This window comes from Adiantum capillus-veneris, chromosome 16 (genome assembly GCF_014529385.1).
Source record: "Adiantum capillus-veneris isolate H3 chromosome 16, ASM1452938v2, whole genome shotgun sequence".
In the NCBI taxonomy this organism is placed as follows: Eukaryota; Viridiplantae; Streptophyta; class Polypodiopsida; order Polypodiales; family Pteridaceae; genus Adiantum; species Adiantum capillus-veneris.
In genome coordinates, this window is record NC_140946.1 from 85718670 (window position 1) to 85735641 (window position 16972).

Below are 16972 nucleotides of genomic sequence, written 5' to 3' on the forward strand. Positions count from 1 at the left end.
ATTACACACTTCACAACGTGGCAATGGTGTATACATGGAATGTGATTAATTCTATTAGCTTGTGAATTCCCAAATTGAATGCTTGGTTGATTGTTCATGCCAAATATGTCAATCAACCAGCTGCTACTACATAAGTATGTACATCAAAAAATTCTCCAACATCATGCACGCTTAACTTCAATCCTGTTTCTATTGACATAGAGACATGCTCACAGTTATGCACACCAAAATTTTCCAAACTTTTATGTAGATACTTTGTGAAACATTAATATGCCTTCTTTAGATTGTGTAAACTGAATACTCAAATAATAATGGAGCAAATCAAGATCAAACATCTCAAAGGTTATCTTAAATAAAGATAAAAAATCTCAAAAAAATTCCTCAAATCATCTTAAATCATGCAATTTTATCCTTAAAAATTCCTATAGTAAGTATATCATCCAGATAAAGTGTTAATAAGAACTCCATCTTGCTCTTTGATATAGAAAGTACTTTCTGTTGGACTATTCCAAAATCCTTGGCCAATTACATAAGTATGTATCGTGTCATACCATGCTCTCGGAGCCTATTTGAGACCATACCAATCTTTACATAACCTACATACATTTTCTTTTGAACTTTTTCAATAAACCACTTGGCTGGCTAATAAAATCTTCTTCCTATAAATCACCATTCAAAAAATTAGTTTTGATATCCAACTGATGTGCTTTCCATCTACAATGAGCAATTATTACAACCAATCATCTACTTGTGTGTGTACACGAGGTAGGAGCAAATATTTCATCATAATCAATGCCTTTTTTGTGCATAGCCTTTAGCCACAAACCTTGCTTTGTACGTATCAATAGTATCATCTAGATTTTTTTAAACTTAAACACCCACTTATCACCAAGAGGCTTCTTGCATGGAGGAAGATTTTCTAGATCCCATGTATGATTCTTGTGAATAGAATCAATCTCCATTTGCATAGCATCTGCACACTCTAAAGTCTCTTCAAATGAATCGGGCTCATTTGTATCACAAAGAGTCCTAGTGTAAGCCAAATTTTCTTGCTCTTTGCCAAAACTATCCTACAAAGTTTTCTAAACCCACTTAGGCAAGGCTCTTTCTTATCAGAGAGCTTCTTGATCTTCATGCACAATATTTTCTACATCATGAGGTGTCAGTACATGCTGATCCAAAGACTGATCAAAGATCTGCATACACAACCTAGCTGCACCTGCCATCCACCTCGCAAACTTAACGCTTGCACAAGCCACCTACTCATACCCTGTCAGCCCTTGGGGCTCCCACGTGAAGTCCTGAAATCCCATACCCTCTAATCATCTCTCATTACCAATTGTTGCCACTAGAAGTTCTTGGTTTTGAGCTTGTGTTGACATCCTCAATGAAGCCTCACCCATCAAGGGTCATTTGTGAAGAGTGTGTGGTACATGCAGAGTGTGAGAGAGAATAAGAGCGAGCACAAAGTCTTGGTGGCGCTCTCAGTGAGGATTAGAATGCCTCACTAATTTTTATTTTTCTATATGATCAAAATAATAGATAAGGTTAGCACGATCAGTGTGATGGGTGTCCGGCCAATTGACATGAACCCTAACAATCTCACACTTGAAGGCCAATGTAGCCCAATTGGCCTATGTGTAAGTATATCTGTAAAACCCTGAAGCAATCCTACGGCTTCACCCTACAACCATCATCTCCATGCAATGTGGAAACTTCTTGAAGGGTGAGCCTTTTGTGAGAGCATATGCAGGGTTGTTATCCGTATGAACCTTGACTAGCTCAATGCGCTTCGTAGCCAATATGTCACATATCACATGATAACGGACTTCTATGTGTTCTGACTTGGAATGAAACACAGGGTTCTTTGGTAACACAATCGCACTCTGACTATCACAATGCAGCACTGGATTTTGAGTAATGCTTAGATCTCCCACTAGGCGAGGTAACCACACATTTTCCTTGCTAGCATCAAAAACTACCACATACTCTGCCTCTACGGTGGAAGATGATGTACAGTTCTAGAGACATGATCTCCATGACACGCCTGCTCCAAGAAATAGAAAAACATAGCCAGACATGGATCTTTGGCTATCCACACAAGCCGCATAATCTGCATCCGTGAAACCCACAGTGGATGCATCAGTATTCCCAAAGCATAAGAACTTGTCTATCATACCTTTTAGATATCTCAAGATGTGCTTCAATGATTCTGAGTGCTTTCTACCAAGATTTTCCATAAATTTGCTAACAAATCCCATTGCAAAAGCAATGTCCGGTCTCATGGCTACCATGACGTACATAAGACTACCAACTTAGGAGTATCATTCTTGCTAATTTTTCATATGTCTACATTGGGGTACTCAATGTAGCCTCCCCCCTACATGTTAAGATGATGCAAGACTTTGTGGATATATGTTTCCTTAGATAACTTTAGTATTCCATGTTTTCTATCTTTCTTGATACGCATACCAAGAAAGTGACTTGCATCTCCCAAAACCTTTAATAAAAAATTGTGTGCTAATTGACTACTTCAAGATGTCAATCTTGTCTTTTGACTTCCCAACAATGAGCATATGTCATAATAATAAATATCTAATTCTCCTAAATGATTTTCTCATGTTAAACCGGTCATTTAATATGGGGAAGTGCTAGGGAGAAAAAGCTAGAATATTGGTTAAGTTAGCAGACCGGCCACAGTAGGGATCCAAAGGAGGGAAAATAGGGATACAAAGGGGGGGGCCATCTGCAAAAGAGCTATGTGCAACAATGGGCTTAAAAAGACCTTAAGGTTCAGCCTATTAAGACTTCCAAAATGCTAAGGTTCCAAAATTCAAAGGTTGTGTCCAAAGGTCAACTTTAGGGAAAATTGGATGCTTTGTGTGTCCCAAAAGTCTTTGTCAAGCCCTACATAGGAGGGGGCGAGCCCAAGAAGTAGGGGATGAGAGAGAAACTCATACACACACACACAAAAGCTCCCTTTGTACACAAGGGGAAAGAGGGACACATGTCAGCTTTCTAGCCGAGATGCCCACAAGGTGTACTCAAATCCTATTGGATGGCCTTGGAGGTGGACCAATGAGAATTAGGCTAGAGTAAATCTAGTTTAATTAATTTAAAAACACTTAATAAAAGAACCAATAAGAATTAAGCTCTCTAGAAGAATATTGGATAGTCTCCCAAGGGGACCAATGAGCATTCAGCAGCCCAATGGCTTGCCTGATTCCTATTGGCCAAGAGGCAAAGGGTCCAATGAGAGTTTAGTTGAATTATTGAATTACCTAAAGCTCTCACAAAAGGGGGAAGGGAGACACATGTAAGAAGGCTATCACTTATGCTGCTTAATTGTCATTGGCTAAGCCTGGGGAGGTCCAATAGGATGCTAGCACGAGTAATTAGCAAGAGGGGTCGACCAAGAGAGAGAGGGGGCTGATTTTTGCAAGGCATTATTGACACACACACACTCACACAATCAATGTGTGGAGCAAGAAGACTCTCCCTCTCTCCTTCTCAAGCTTTAATGGAAAGCTTATCTCCTACTCCAAGCTTGTGAGAATGGAGGCCTACACCAACAACTCTTGGATTTTTGATGCATATCCAACCAAGAGCCAAGATTCAATGCATGCTCACCTCCTCTACATGCTAATTACTAAGCTAAGCTATACTAATATGAGTGATTATGTGAGGAGATGTACATCTTTCTCGTAAGAATACTCATTCTTCCTCTCAATCTACTCTCATACCCCGCTAGCTCTCACCATCTTTGAAGGTGTGTGAGGTCTTGGGTCTGATACCCTGAAGCAATTGATGTTGTGTTTGATAAGTGTTTTGCGTAGTGCATGAAGCTTCCATCTTCATTGCACTAGCTAGTATTGAAGGAACACAAGAAATTGTATTGTAAAATGTCTCTCTTGATGTGAGAAACCATAATACAAAGCCTTTTGGAGGGGGGACCGGCTCCATGCAAATCCAGTCCTCAACTGTTGTCAATTGCTTAATTTCTCTCTCTTTTGAAGTATTGTTCATGCTATCTAACTAGGTGTTATGATTTTTGTTGCTTTCTCCACCCAAGCACTCTTGTTAATCTCATTAGGAATCTATTCTAATGAAATGCTCACTATGTTCATGCTATTTTCCGCTACACACTAGTTACTAGGCCATTAAATGTTACATTGGTATCAGAGCACAAGGTTTCTCTTTTCTTGCTCAAGAAGGGAGGTCCTCAAGCTAGCTATAAATGGTTGGTACTATTAATTGCATGTGAGTAAGTAGAATAGGGATTTTTTCAGCCTTGCAGTGCGCCTACCTTTGTGCAGTTAACGTGGCATCACCGTCGAGAGCTATGGTCTTAATAGTGGAGTCCTACGTGGCTTTCCTACGGCTTAACCACTATTGAGCTATTAGAAGCTTGACAAGAGCCGGTGCTGTTCTGGTGTTGAACGACCCTCTCTTCTATTCCTTGCAATTAATGGTATGCGAGCCACGGGTACAGTAGCTTGAGTGCTTTTCTAAAGGGGTAAAGAGGAGTAGCAACTAGGGCTTGAAGTGCCAAAGTACACCTAAAAATTTTACACCTAAAAGTTGTTAGAATGGCTGACAATAGTAAAGAGAGTGAAATTAATGTTGATAACTTTGATTTTGCTAATGAGCAAGCTACTAATGATGCCCCGATGCTTGTTAACTATCTTGTTTCTAGGCTTCAACAAGCCATGGGCAATCCATCCCTCCAAAGTGAAGTGCAACGGAAACTTCGTGCTCATGGGATTCCTCCAAGCTCCCCACCATGACGAGAGAACAGCTAGGAAGCCTCCTTGCAGACTTCCAAAAGAGGTCTCTCTCCGATTCGGGAAGAAGAAGAGGATCCCTATGAAGGGCTCAGAAATTTGCTCCTTGATGATGTATTTCCTTCTCAAAGGAGAACTCAAGATCCTCCACCAAAGGAACGAGAAAGAAGTGAGTCTCCCGCCACCTCGACGGAGATGGCTCCACAAAGACAGTGGGCTAAACGCTCTCCATCACCTCCAAAACGGAGAAGACCATCGCATACTTCTCCACACCATACTTCAAAGAGGGATGAGAAAAAGCAAGAGAAGAAAAAGGCGAGAAAGAGGACACCCTCTTCTCCATCTTCTTCATCCTCTTCCTCTTATGAAAGTGATGGTCAAGACAATGAAGATCAAGGCAAGAAAAAGGTGAGAAAGAGGTCACCCACATTCTTCATCTTCCTCACATTCTTCATCTTCTGAAGAAAGTGATGGTGCAACCTTTGAACCATTAAAAAGAAGAGGCCATAGGAAATCCTATGCCATGTTGAAGAGGTCATCCAAGCTCAAGAAGTTCAAAGAGGGAGGGAAGAGCATCTCTTTCCTTACCTACGATGGCACTTTTGGTGCTACAGACAAAGTCTTGGCCTTTATCCAACAATTTGATGCGGCGTTCGGAGATGAGGGCTTCACGGAGTCCTCTAAGCTACGCCATGTAGCTATGCACTTAAAACAATCCTCCAGACAATGGTGGTCTAGCCTACGGGCCAACGGTGAAGCTCCACGAACATGGAAAGCTTTAAGAGCTTCCATTATGAAGCAGTTTTTGGCCACCGATGCCAAAGACAAAGTACTCACCGAATGGCGAAGCTTAAAGCTCTCTCCCTATGATTCCATCCACAAATATGTAGACAAGTTTTGGGACCTACAACTCAAAGCCACTGTCTTCAAAAAGTTGGATTTTGGAGAGCAAAAGCAACAATTTTGCACGAGCTTAACTGAAGAAATGGCGGAGTATGTCAACCCCTAAAGGCCACGCACCATATCGGCGGTAATACATCATACTATGGTGGCCTCTTGAATCAATTTCCAAACAGGGGCTAAGAGGAATTCTAAGCCCCTTGAAAACAAGGGTTCCAATGAGCCTAAGGGGAAGGACAATGTCCAAAAGTCTCCTAAGGGCAACTCCAACAAAGCTAAAGAGAAGGGAGTTTATAAAGGCAAAAAAACACTCTCTCCTGAAGAGCTTGAGCATTATCGCAAGGATAGCCGATGTTTCAAGTGCGGTGAACAAGGGCATGCGTACAGTGCTTGTCCCCAAAAGAACAACCGCCATGATCCTCCTAGAGCTACCTTGGTCGAAATCCAAGAGGAGGAAACTCACCACAAAGGATCTCCTCTATGCCATGCTTGGGGAAAGGTAAGAGAAAATGATGTTTTTATTCTCTTTGACCCCGGTTCTACTCACAATTTTATATCTATAGAGTTCGCCACCAAGCTAGGCATACAAGCCTACAAGATGGGAGATGTCCTACCCGCAAACGGTGCTTTCAAGGGGCAAGAAGCTTGAGCCACTCCCTTAATCGGGAAATTGAGGCTCCATGTCCAAAGCTATGTGGACAAAGAGGACTTCTTTATCTCTCCTCTCAAGCATGAGGATGTAATCTTAGGGGCACCATGGTTTGATCGCATGGCTGCCAATGTTAAATTCCCTAAAAGGAGAATCTCCTTTAAGTTCAAGGAAAAAGATATGTATCTAGATGCTAAGGAAATGGGTAACACTATACCCATGTACATACACAAGCTTTCAACAAGTCAATAAAGAGCTCTATTTCCGTGTACATGATTGTTGTTAAAGATTCTCAAAATGAACCTAATGTTTTAGCAAAAGAAAATATACACAATCAAAAGGAATTAGAGTTATCCAATTTTCTCAAGGGGTTTCAAGATGTCTTTATTGACGACATCCCTTGTGAGCTACCTCCTAAACGAGGCAATGATGACCATGCAATTGAACTTCTTCTAGGAAGTTCACCGCCTAACAAACCTCCTTATAGAGTTTCTCAAACTCAACAAGAGGAGATTATGCGGGAAGTGCATGAGTTAGTTGAGAAGGGCATGGTCAGGCCTAACTCATCTCCATTTTGTTCTCCTGTGCTACTAGTACAAAAGAAAGACGGCACATATCGTATGTGTGTCGACTATAGAGCACTAAATAGGATCACTATCAAAAATAGGTTTCCCGTTCCACGGGTAGAAGACCTATTTGATAAGCTACAAGGCTCCACCTACTTCAGTAGGATTGACCTAAAAAGTGGCTATCATCAAATAATGATAGTTGATCAAGACATTGTAAAGACCGCATTTCGCACTACGTTTGGTCTTTATGAATACATTGTCATGCCTTTTGGCTTGACCAATGCACCAGCCACATTCAACCGCTTGATGGAGAAGCTATTTAGGCCTCACCGAACCTTTACTAGAGTGTTCTTTGATGATATCATCATCTACTCTAATTCATTAGATGAACACAAGCGACACCTCTAGGTAATATTTCAAGTTCTAAGAGAGAATAAACTTTATGTTAATCAAAAGAAAAGTGATTTTTTCTTACAAGAGATTCTGTATTTAGGTCACATTATCTCTCAAGATGGCATCCAAATGGATCCATCAAAGTTAGAGGTAATAAAAGGATGGCCTAAACCAAGGAATCTTCATGAGTTAAGAAGCTTTATAGGTATGTGCGCATACTATAGACGCTTCATAGAAAAGTTCTCACTAATAGCAGGACCATTACATGACCTAACAAAGAAAAATGTTAGGTACACATGGTCTGCCAAGGAGAACAATGCTTTCAAAAAGCTTATCTCTCAACCTGTGTTTACACTACCGGATCTCTCAAAGCCATTTGAGGTCCAATCTGATGCTTGTGGTGATTGCCTTGGAGCTTTTTTCTTCAAGAAGGGTACGCCATAGGCTATGAAAGTCGAAGGCTCGACCCTGTTGAGCAAACTCTAGGCATATATGAAAAGGAACTCCTTGCTTGTGGTGATTGCCTTGGAGCTTTTTTTTTTCAAGAAGGGTACGCCATAGGCTATGAAAGTCGAAGGCTCGACCCTGTTGAGCAAACTCTAGGCATATATGAAAAGGAACTCCTTGCAGTTTTGCATGCCTTAGACTCATGGAAGCACTATTTATTGGGGACTCCTTTCATTCTGTGAACGGATCACCAAAGTCTTAAGTACTTCATGACGCAGACCAAGCTCTCCGACAAACAAATGAGGTGGGAAAATTTCCTTTTGCAATTTCATTTTCATATTGCTCACATTGCTGGCAAGCATAATCAAGTAGCCGATGCACTCTCAAGACGGCCGAGAGTGAATGCGGTTTCCATAGCAACTCACAATGATCTATCTTCTATGATAGATGAGTATGCTATTGATCCCAATTTTAGAGATGTGATTTCAGCCCTTGCACTAGGGAAGAAAGAGGAACCATTTACTTTACAAGATGGTTATCTTCTCTACGGAAATAGACTATGCGTTACTAGCTCACTACGTGAGAAAGTAATGTATGAATCTCATGCTCCTCCTTATGTGGGGCATAGAGGGATTCAATCTACCCTAAAGGAATTGAAACGTATTTCTATTGGCCTACCATGAAAGCAAACATACAAGAGTAGGTTTCTAAATTTGTGGTATGCCAAAAGACAAAATTTGATAGAGGGAAGCAACTGGATTGCTTCAACCCTTGCCAATTCTTAATTCACCATGGGAGAGCATATCCATGGATTTTATCTTTGGATTGCCTAAGTCTATCCATGGGAATACGGGAATATGGACGATAGTAGACAGGTTCAGTAAACAAGCTCATTTTATACCTGTCAAAAAGACTATCAAAGCCCATCAAGTGGCAACCCTCTTCATTTCACAAATTTTCAAGTACCATGGCTTGCCAATGTCCATAGTGTTAAGTATGGAGCCTGATTTACCCTTGTAATTTTCAGTGGTAAAAGCGCACATTTGTAAGGCCCCCATTATGAGGAGAAGCCATCGTTCGTAAAGGTAAATCACTCACCGAAAACCAAAATTTTCACACAGTCAAAAACCAGGGGCAACTTTTTTTTCCCTCACCAGAATATTCCTTTTCGCCGGAATATTATGGCCGGACGGCGGCCGGAAAGTGGTCGGAAAACAACCGTCGGTTGGCCGGTAGTCAATGGCCGGTAGCCGGTGGTCGGAAGTCAATGGCCGGTGGCCGGTGGCCGAATTCAAAAGCGGACTTGTCTTCTCAAGGGCGGCCACACATGGGCGGATTGGAGGGTCTGATTTGGACTTATCTACACAAGGGCGGCTACACATGGCTGCCTCTCATGAGAGAGGGCAGCCCTTTTGGCCTATAAAAGGAGGCCATTTCTACACATATTTCAGAGTGTGAAGTTGATGCAACAAGGTGAGTGTGAGGTGGTGAGAGTGAAGCAAGGCGGGAGCTCCATTAAGGGTAAATCCCTTTGTAAACTACTTCTTGTTTTGAAGTACTAAAGCCATTGAGTGGCTGCTTTCTCGTGGATGTAGCCCACATTGGGTGAACCACGTATATCGTGTGTACTCTCTCTCTCTCTCTCTACTCTATAATCTCGTGTATGTAAATCTGTCTCTCTCCATTAAGTAATCTACTCAATTATCTATTTAGCTACGTCTTATTTCCTAACACATAGTGTTGGATAGAGATCCTAGAATGACCAGTAATTTCTGGAAGGGTCTCTTTGAGAATTTAGGAACAAGGCTAAACTTCCTTTCGGCCTATCACCCGCAAACGGATGGCCAAAGTGAAATAGCTAACCTAACAATTCTCAATCTACTAAAAGCCTATGTAACGGAAGTAGATCAAAGATCCCAATGGGAGAAGTACTTACCCTTAGTGGAGTATGCATACAATAACTCTGTACATACTTCCATGGGAAAAGCACCTTTTGAGGTAATAGAGGGAAGATCAAAAAGTCCCTTGCTACTTAAGATACACGGGAAGATCTTCGTTGCAGATGAGTATAGACGAGACCTACAAGAATCTTTCCAAAAGATTAAGGATGCTATCTCTATCTCACAGCAAAGGCAAAAGGTTGCTGCTTGCTGACAAGCACAAAAGAGCCCAAGACTATAAAGAAAATGATTGGGTCTTACTCAAATTTCCCAAGGCTTGAGTAAGGCACACGACGGGCAAGAATCCTACGGGACACCAAAAGTACTATGCTAAGTTAGCAAAAAGGTACTATGGTCCCTTCCAGATTCTTAGGCAAATCAATGAGATGGCCTATCAACTCAAGTTGCCCAGTCATTGGCTCATACACAATGCTTTCCACGTGAGCCTATTAAAGCCTTACAAAGGAGAGCCACCTCAAGAACCAACTATTGAAGACCCACCGGGAATCGAGGACCAAGAAGAGGTGTTGCAGCCCGAGTTCATTCTCCGACATGAAGACAAGGTACTAAGAGGCGGTAAGACTATCCGACGATACCTTATTAAGTTTAAAAATTATCCTTTTGAAGATGCTAGATGGATGCAAGGAATACAATTAAAGGATAACCTAAACCTTGTCAATGCTTACAATGCTTCGCTAGAGTAAGCAAATGTAAATGTTAAAAATGAACAAAGTTTTTGTCTTATAAGACTCTCTTTTTCTTTATTGTGCACAAAAATGAAGTAGTATGCATGCTTAGATCAAGTTTGCGGAGACGACGTCTCCCGAACACCAAGTAGAGCTTGTCACTCTACTATGGAAGATTGATAGGACTAATGTGCAGACATGCTTGCGACAGCTCTCAAGCGCCAAATGGACTAGTCATCCATTCTGGAATGATGTCGTAGGGTAACATAGGGATCCTCTACCCACTAAGAAAAAGGACTCATGAATATGCTTTATCTTCTCTACACCATAGTTGAGGACGACTATGATTTCAAGAAAGAGGTAATGTCATAATAATCAATATCTAATTCTCCTAAATGATTTTCTCATGTTAAACTGATCATTTAATATGGGGAAGTACCAGCGGAGAAAAAGCTAGAATATTGGTTAAGTTAGCAGACCAGCCAGGGTAGGGATCCAAAGGAGGGAAAATAGGGAGCCAAAGGGGGGGCCATCTGCAAAAGAGCTATGTGCCACACTGGGCTTAAAAAGACCTTAAGGTTCAGCCCATTAAGACTTCCAAAATGCTAAGGTTCCAAAATTCAAAGGTTGTGTCCAAAGGTCAACTTTAGGGAAAATTGGATGCTTTGTGTGTGTCCCAAAAGTCTTTGTCAAGCCCTACATAGGAGGGGGCGAGCCCAAGAAGTAGGGGATGAGAGAGAAACTCATACACACACACACAAGCTCCCTTTGTACACAAGGGGAAAGAGGGACACATGTCAGCTTTCTAGCCGAGATGCCCACAAGGTGTACTCAAATCCTATTGGATGGCCTTGGAGGTGGACCAATGAGAATTAGGCTAGAGTAATTAATTTAAAAACACTTAATAAAAGAACCAATAAGAATTAAGCTCTCTAGAAGACTATTGGACAGTCTCCCAAGGGGACCAATGAGCATTCAGCAGCCCAATGGCTTGCCTGATTCCTATTGGCCAGGAGGCAAAGGGGTCCAATGAGAGTTTAGTTGAATTATTAAATTACCTAAAGATCTCACAAAAGGGGAAAGGGGGACACATGTCAGAAGGCTATCACTTATGCTGCTTAATTGTCATTGGCTAAGCCTAGGGAGGTCCAATAGGATGCTAGCATGAGTAATTAGAAAGGGGGGTCGACCAAGAGAGAGAGAGGGGGCTGATTTTTGCAAGGCATTATTGACACACACACACTCACACAATCAATGTGTGGAGCAAGAAGACTCTCTCTCTCTCTCCTTCTCAAGCTTTAATGGAAAGCTTATCTCCTACTCCAAGCTTGTGAGAAGGGAGGCCTACACCAACAACTCTTGGCTTTTTGATGCAAATCCAACCAAGAGCCAAGCTTCAATGCATGCTCATCTCCTCTACATGCTAATTACTAAGCTAAGCTATGCTAATATGAGTGATTATGTGAGGAGATGTACATCTTTCTCGTAAGAATACTCCTTCTTCCTCTCAATCTACTCTCATACCCCGCTAGCTCTCACCATCTTTGAAGGTGTGTGAGGTCTTGGGTCTGAGACCGTGAGGGAATTGATGTTGTGTTAGATAAGTGTTTTGCGTAGTGCATGAAGCTTCCATCTTCATTACACTAGCTAGTATTGAAGGAACACAAGAAATTGTGTTGTAAAATGTCTCTCTTGATGGGAGAAACCATAATACAAAGCCTTTTGGAGGGGGGACCGGCTCCATGCAAATCCGATCCTCAACAGTTGTCAATTGCTTAATTTCTCTCTCTTTTGAAGTATTGTTCATGCTATCTAACTAGATGTTATGCTTTTTGTTGCTTTCTCCACCCAAGCACTCTTGTTAATTTCATTAGGAATGATCTATTCTAATGAAATGCTCACTATGTTCATGCTATTTTCTGCTATACACAAGTTACTACGCCATTAAATGTTACAGCATATCATCGACATAAGGTATCGGGATGATACATGAACCATCATTCAACTTCCTGGTATACAAGCAATGATCTTACAAGCTCCTTACATAACTTTCTTTAGGGAAAAGCAAAACATAGGTTAATGGCATATAAGACCTGTTTAGATTTTTGATTCTCTTATACGACCATTAATATTCAAAAGTTGAATAACACGATGTCCAATATGCTTATCATCTCCATGTCTTGGCATTATAGGTACAACTTCACTTATGGAGGTGCTCCATATTGATTTGTTACTTTGCTAGACTCATAAGTTACTAACTTGACATCATTGTTAGCATTTTGATTCAAATGTTCTCCAAATGCGTTGAAACATTTGAATTGCAAATATGCATCAATTTTTCCAAATTGAGGACAATTGTTCTATCTATTTTTGATCATTTTCTTCACTAGATTTTTTAGCTCATGTTCTGTGTCGTGAACATATGGTTGATCATACTTCGGTTGTTGAATTCTATATGTTACATTTGGTAATAAAGTGTCAATGCTGTGATATATGGAACCATGATCTTTAAAGTTAAAAACTCCTTCTCCTGTTAGGCTATCATCAATATTTTCTCTAATAGATGCAAAAGCCAAAATACTATTGTAAGTATGAATATTCTTTCAAAAATTTGTGCTTTTTTAATCATAGGTTTCAAGGAGTTCTTTGAGTTCTTGAGGGGGTTCTAAGAGAGATTCCAAAACTATTTTGCCATTATTGTAGCAATGTGTACCTTTTGTACGTTTTAAAAATAATTTTGTTTCATCTTTCCAAAGCATAGCAGAGCAAAGTTGACACAAAGTTTGATATTCCCAAAGTAATGTTGAGCTACATTGTGTTGTTGAATAGGCAATAGAGAAGGATGATCAACATTGGTAATATTTGCTATAATATGATCTATGGAGAGGCATACCTCTTCTTTTGATCTCCTATTCTTTTTTTTGGGTGTGCCTATCCATGTAGAGTTTGGTTTATCTTCTTCTTAAGTTCTATTTTAAATAACTTTTATATTATAAACTTTTTTAATCCATTTATTCTTTGATATTCTGTTTATTGATTAAGTTCAATATGGATTATTGTTATTAAAATATGAGATACTAATATGTTCTATATTTGATGAAGATATAATATATGATCTTTTGATTTTCATTAATTCTATTAGAGTTTGTTGCCTTAGTTTGCCTGCTTTTGCGACTTGTTGTTGTTTCTTTATTTGCGTTCTCTCTCTTGCTATTTTTTGGCGTATTTTTCATGAGTGATCTAAAAGGCTATAAAGATGTCCCAAATATTTTTATCTCAAAGTTCTTGTATACAAAATAAGATACACATATGAATATACAAACTTTCTTAGTTTTATCAATGGTTTTGATATAGTTGTTGGAATTTGTATAGTTAAGATATTGTTTGCACCATCATTTTTTCTATATTAAGTGATTTACTTTGATTTTATTCAAATCCATCAAGGTTCAATTGTTGCATTCTTTTGAAAATTCTTCTCTCTATTGCTATTTGTTGACGATATTTTCTTGAACACTTAAGAATACTTTTGAAGTTCTTCTATATTTTTTCTTTCCATCTGTATTTATAGGAACAAAATGCCATCATTATAAAATTGAAATATCATTACACAAAGATATTTTCAATAATAGATAAATATACGTGTATGCCAACACCTATTACTTATAAACATGCACACTCTATACTCATACATATATACATAGACACATACCCTTACAAATATATAGACATAAAACTATAAACTTTTATTTTAATGAGTTACTATGAGTATATGCTAAGTTTGTACTTTTTATCTTGTTTCCATTTAAAGAGATACTTAATACTTGTTGGAGGCAATTAACGTAAAGAAGATATATGAAGTTTTCATACAATATTGATAATAAAAAGGACTATAAATTTTTTTTGGATTGATGATTCTTTTTTGGAGAATGGATCTCAAAGTATACATATTTTGTTGATAATTCTTTGTTTTGAGCTATTTTCACTTTATAACCCTAGAAAATTATCAAAAAAGAATCATCAATCCAAAAAAAAAAAATCCCATAATTTTTGTTTGCACAATTGTATCTCATTGTTGAGATCTGCAATGATGCTACCATAAGGATTTTGGGATGTGTCCATATGATCTTTCATACTTTTTACATAGTCTTTAATCTCCTTTGTCTCCCCTAGAAACTTCAAAGAATTACCTTTAACTTCAGCTCGCATTGGTACTACTCCATGGATTGGAGTGCCATTTAGCTCACTCCATATATATGAAAAAAATTTCATATACATTTTATGGTCTAGCTCTATTGTCTCAAATAGATCCATGAGTTTTTTATGGACATATGATGAAGTTGAGCAATCAATGATTGCTGCTTTGTTTCTTCTGTTCTTAATCTTTAATTTAACTTCACTTTGATATTCTATCTTGACTCATTTATTTTTCCGCTTGCTATTATGAATCATTTCAGCATTTTCTTCTTCATTTTCTTTAGGTTCGTGATTTTTCTAAAGTAAAAGCTATCATACTCATTAAGTGCTTTTTATAATCTTATAGATCTTTGGTGAAAATTTGCATTTAACATTTTTTGATTGGTTGTAACTTTTAATCAATTTGCTTTGCCATGAACTATAGGATCATTGACATCCACTTTATGTCCTTAAACCCTCAAAACAATAATTTACTATATATTTTAACTACATTGTGTGTGTGTGTGTGTGTGTGTGTGAGAGAGAGAGAGAGAGAGAGAGAGAGAGAGAGAGAGAGAGAGAGCATGGGTATGGTTGTGTGTAGTATAGTGTGTGTCCATATACAATAATCAATTAAATGAATAATAAATATCACAATCTAAATCACACACATTACACACTGGTGCAATGAGAGTTTATGCATGTGTGTGTATGTGAGTGTGTGTGTGTGTGTGTGTGTGTGTGTGTGTGAGAGAGAGAGAGAGAGAGAGAGAGAGAGAGAGAGAGAGAGATTGCAAGTGATGTGAAAGAAAAAGGCAAAGTCATCAATGATGAAAACAACATCTAAATCTCACATTTTGGTTGAATTATTATGTATAAAAATGATTTACTAAAAAACATATAGGGACTCACATAAATATAAGATTATTTTATTTCAAATTTCTCTATAGCTTGATTTACTTGATGTGTCTCTAAATAATATTTTTTCCAATATTTAAATGCACATAATCATACTTCTTTAAATAAGCTACATTAAATATTCACATTATTATTTATTTATAGAAACTACTTGTAGATTATAGGTTTGAATTATGTCCTTCTAAACTTCCTTAAAAATTATATGCTTAGAGTAATCAATTCATACGTAAGCTCATAATTATGTATATGATCGAAAACATTTCAACAAAACAGATAAAGATCTTTACATATTTGAAAATACCTTTTCGTGAGCTCTATAAATGTGTATGCATTGATTGTGTCTATGAATACATTTATATCCATATTGTATGTGGTAGAGTATATGTAGATAAAATATACTGGCATATGATTGGTATTTTTATGCTTGTTAAGCTACACTTATGCTCTTAATGATTTCAATTGAAAAGTTTGTGTAGAAAAATTATCAAATTTACATATAGTCTATTTTGTTATATGCACATATATATGTCAATATTTAGAATCAACATATTCAACAATCATATATAATCACATATTTTTAATAGGAGAATGAGATTTGGTTAGAATCCTACCTTCTCTTCTTTTTGAGAAACTTCAAATTATTCTTTGTGCTTAGAAGTTTTTTCTCTTATAAAACCTAAATTTTCCAAACATGATTTTTTTTTTAAATTTCACATTTACATACAAAACACACACATCTTGGAGAAGACGAAGGAAGCTCAAGGCACACAACAGAGAGTGTATTAGTTATTGTGCAATGGAAAGATAGATCACCCTAGAATGATGGGCGTATAGACAATGCACGAGGGGAAAAAACCTCCTAGTGAGGGAAAAAATGCCCCGACGGTCCTAAGTGTGTTCACACATATCACTACCACATGTATATGGTAGAAAATCCCCCCTGGAGTGATGTAGTGAAGGAGACTTGGCACATAGAGTAAAGGGAAGTACCATGCCCTTAGGACATGACTAGTCTACAAAGGGGAGTAAGCCCAAAGCTTCAAACTTCTCACAAGACAATGCCTTTGTGAAAAGATATGCATGGTTGTCCTGTGTTGGCACATAACCCAAGCTGATCTCTCCAGCTGAGAGCCTCTCCCTGACATAGAGGTAATGCACCTCAATGTGTTTTGTGCGAGCATGAAAAACTGGGTTCCTCGCAACTGACAATGTGCTCTGGCTGTCAGTGTAGATAGTGTTGGTAGTGTCTTGTCCAACACCCAAATCAACCATAAGACGTCTGAGCCATACACACTCAACCGTAGCTTTGAAGACTGCCCTATACTGAGCCTCATAACTAGAAGTAGCCACAGTAGGTTGCTTCTTGCACAACCATGATATACATGAACTGCCAAGCATGAAACAAAAGCCACTTGTGGACACTTGCATGTCAAAACAACCAGCCCAATCTGAGTCTGAAAATGCATGTAAGTCTAGCAACAATGATCCCCCCTTGGGATAAAACAAGCCAAGA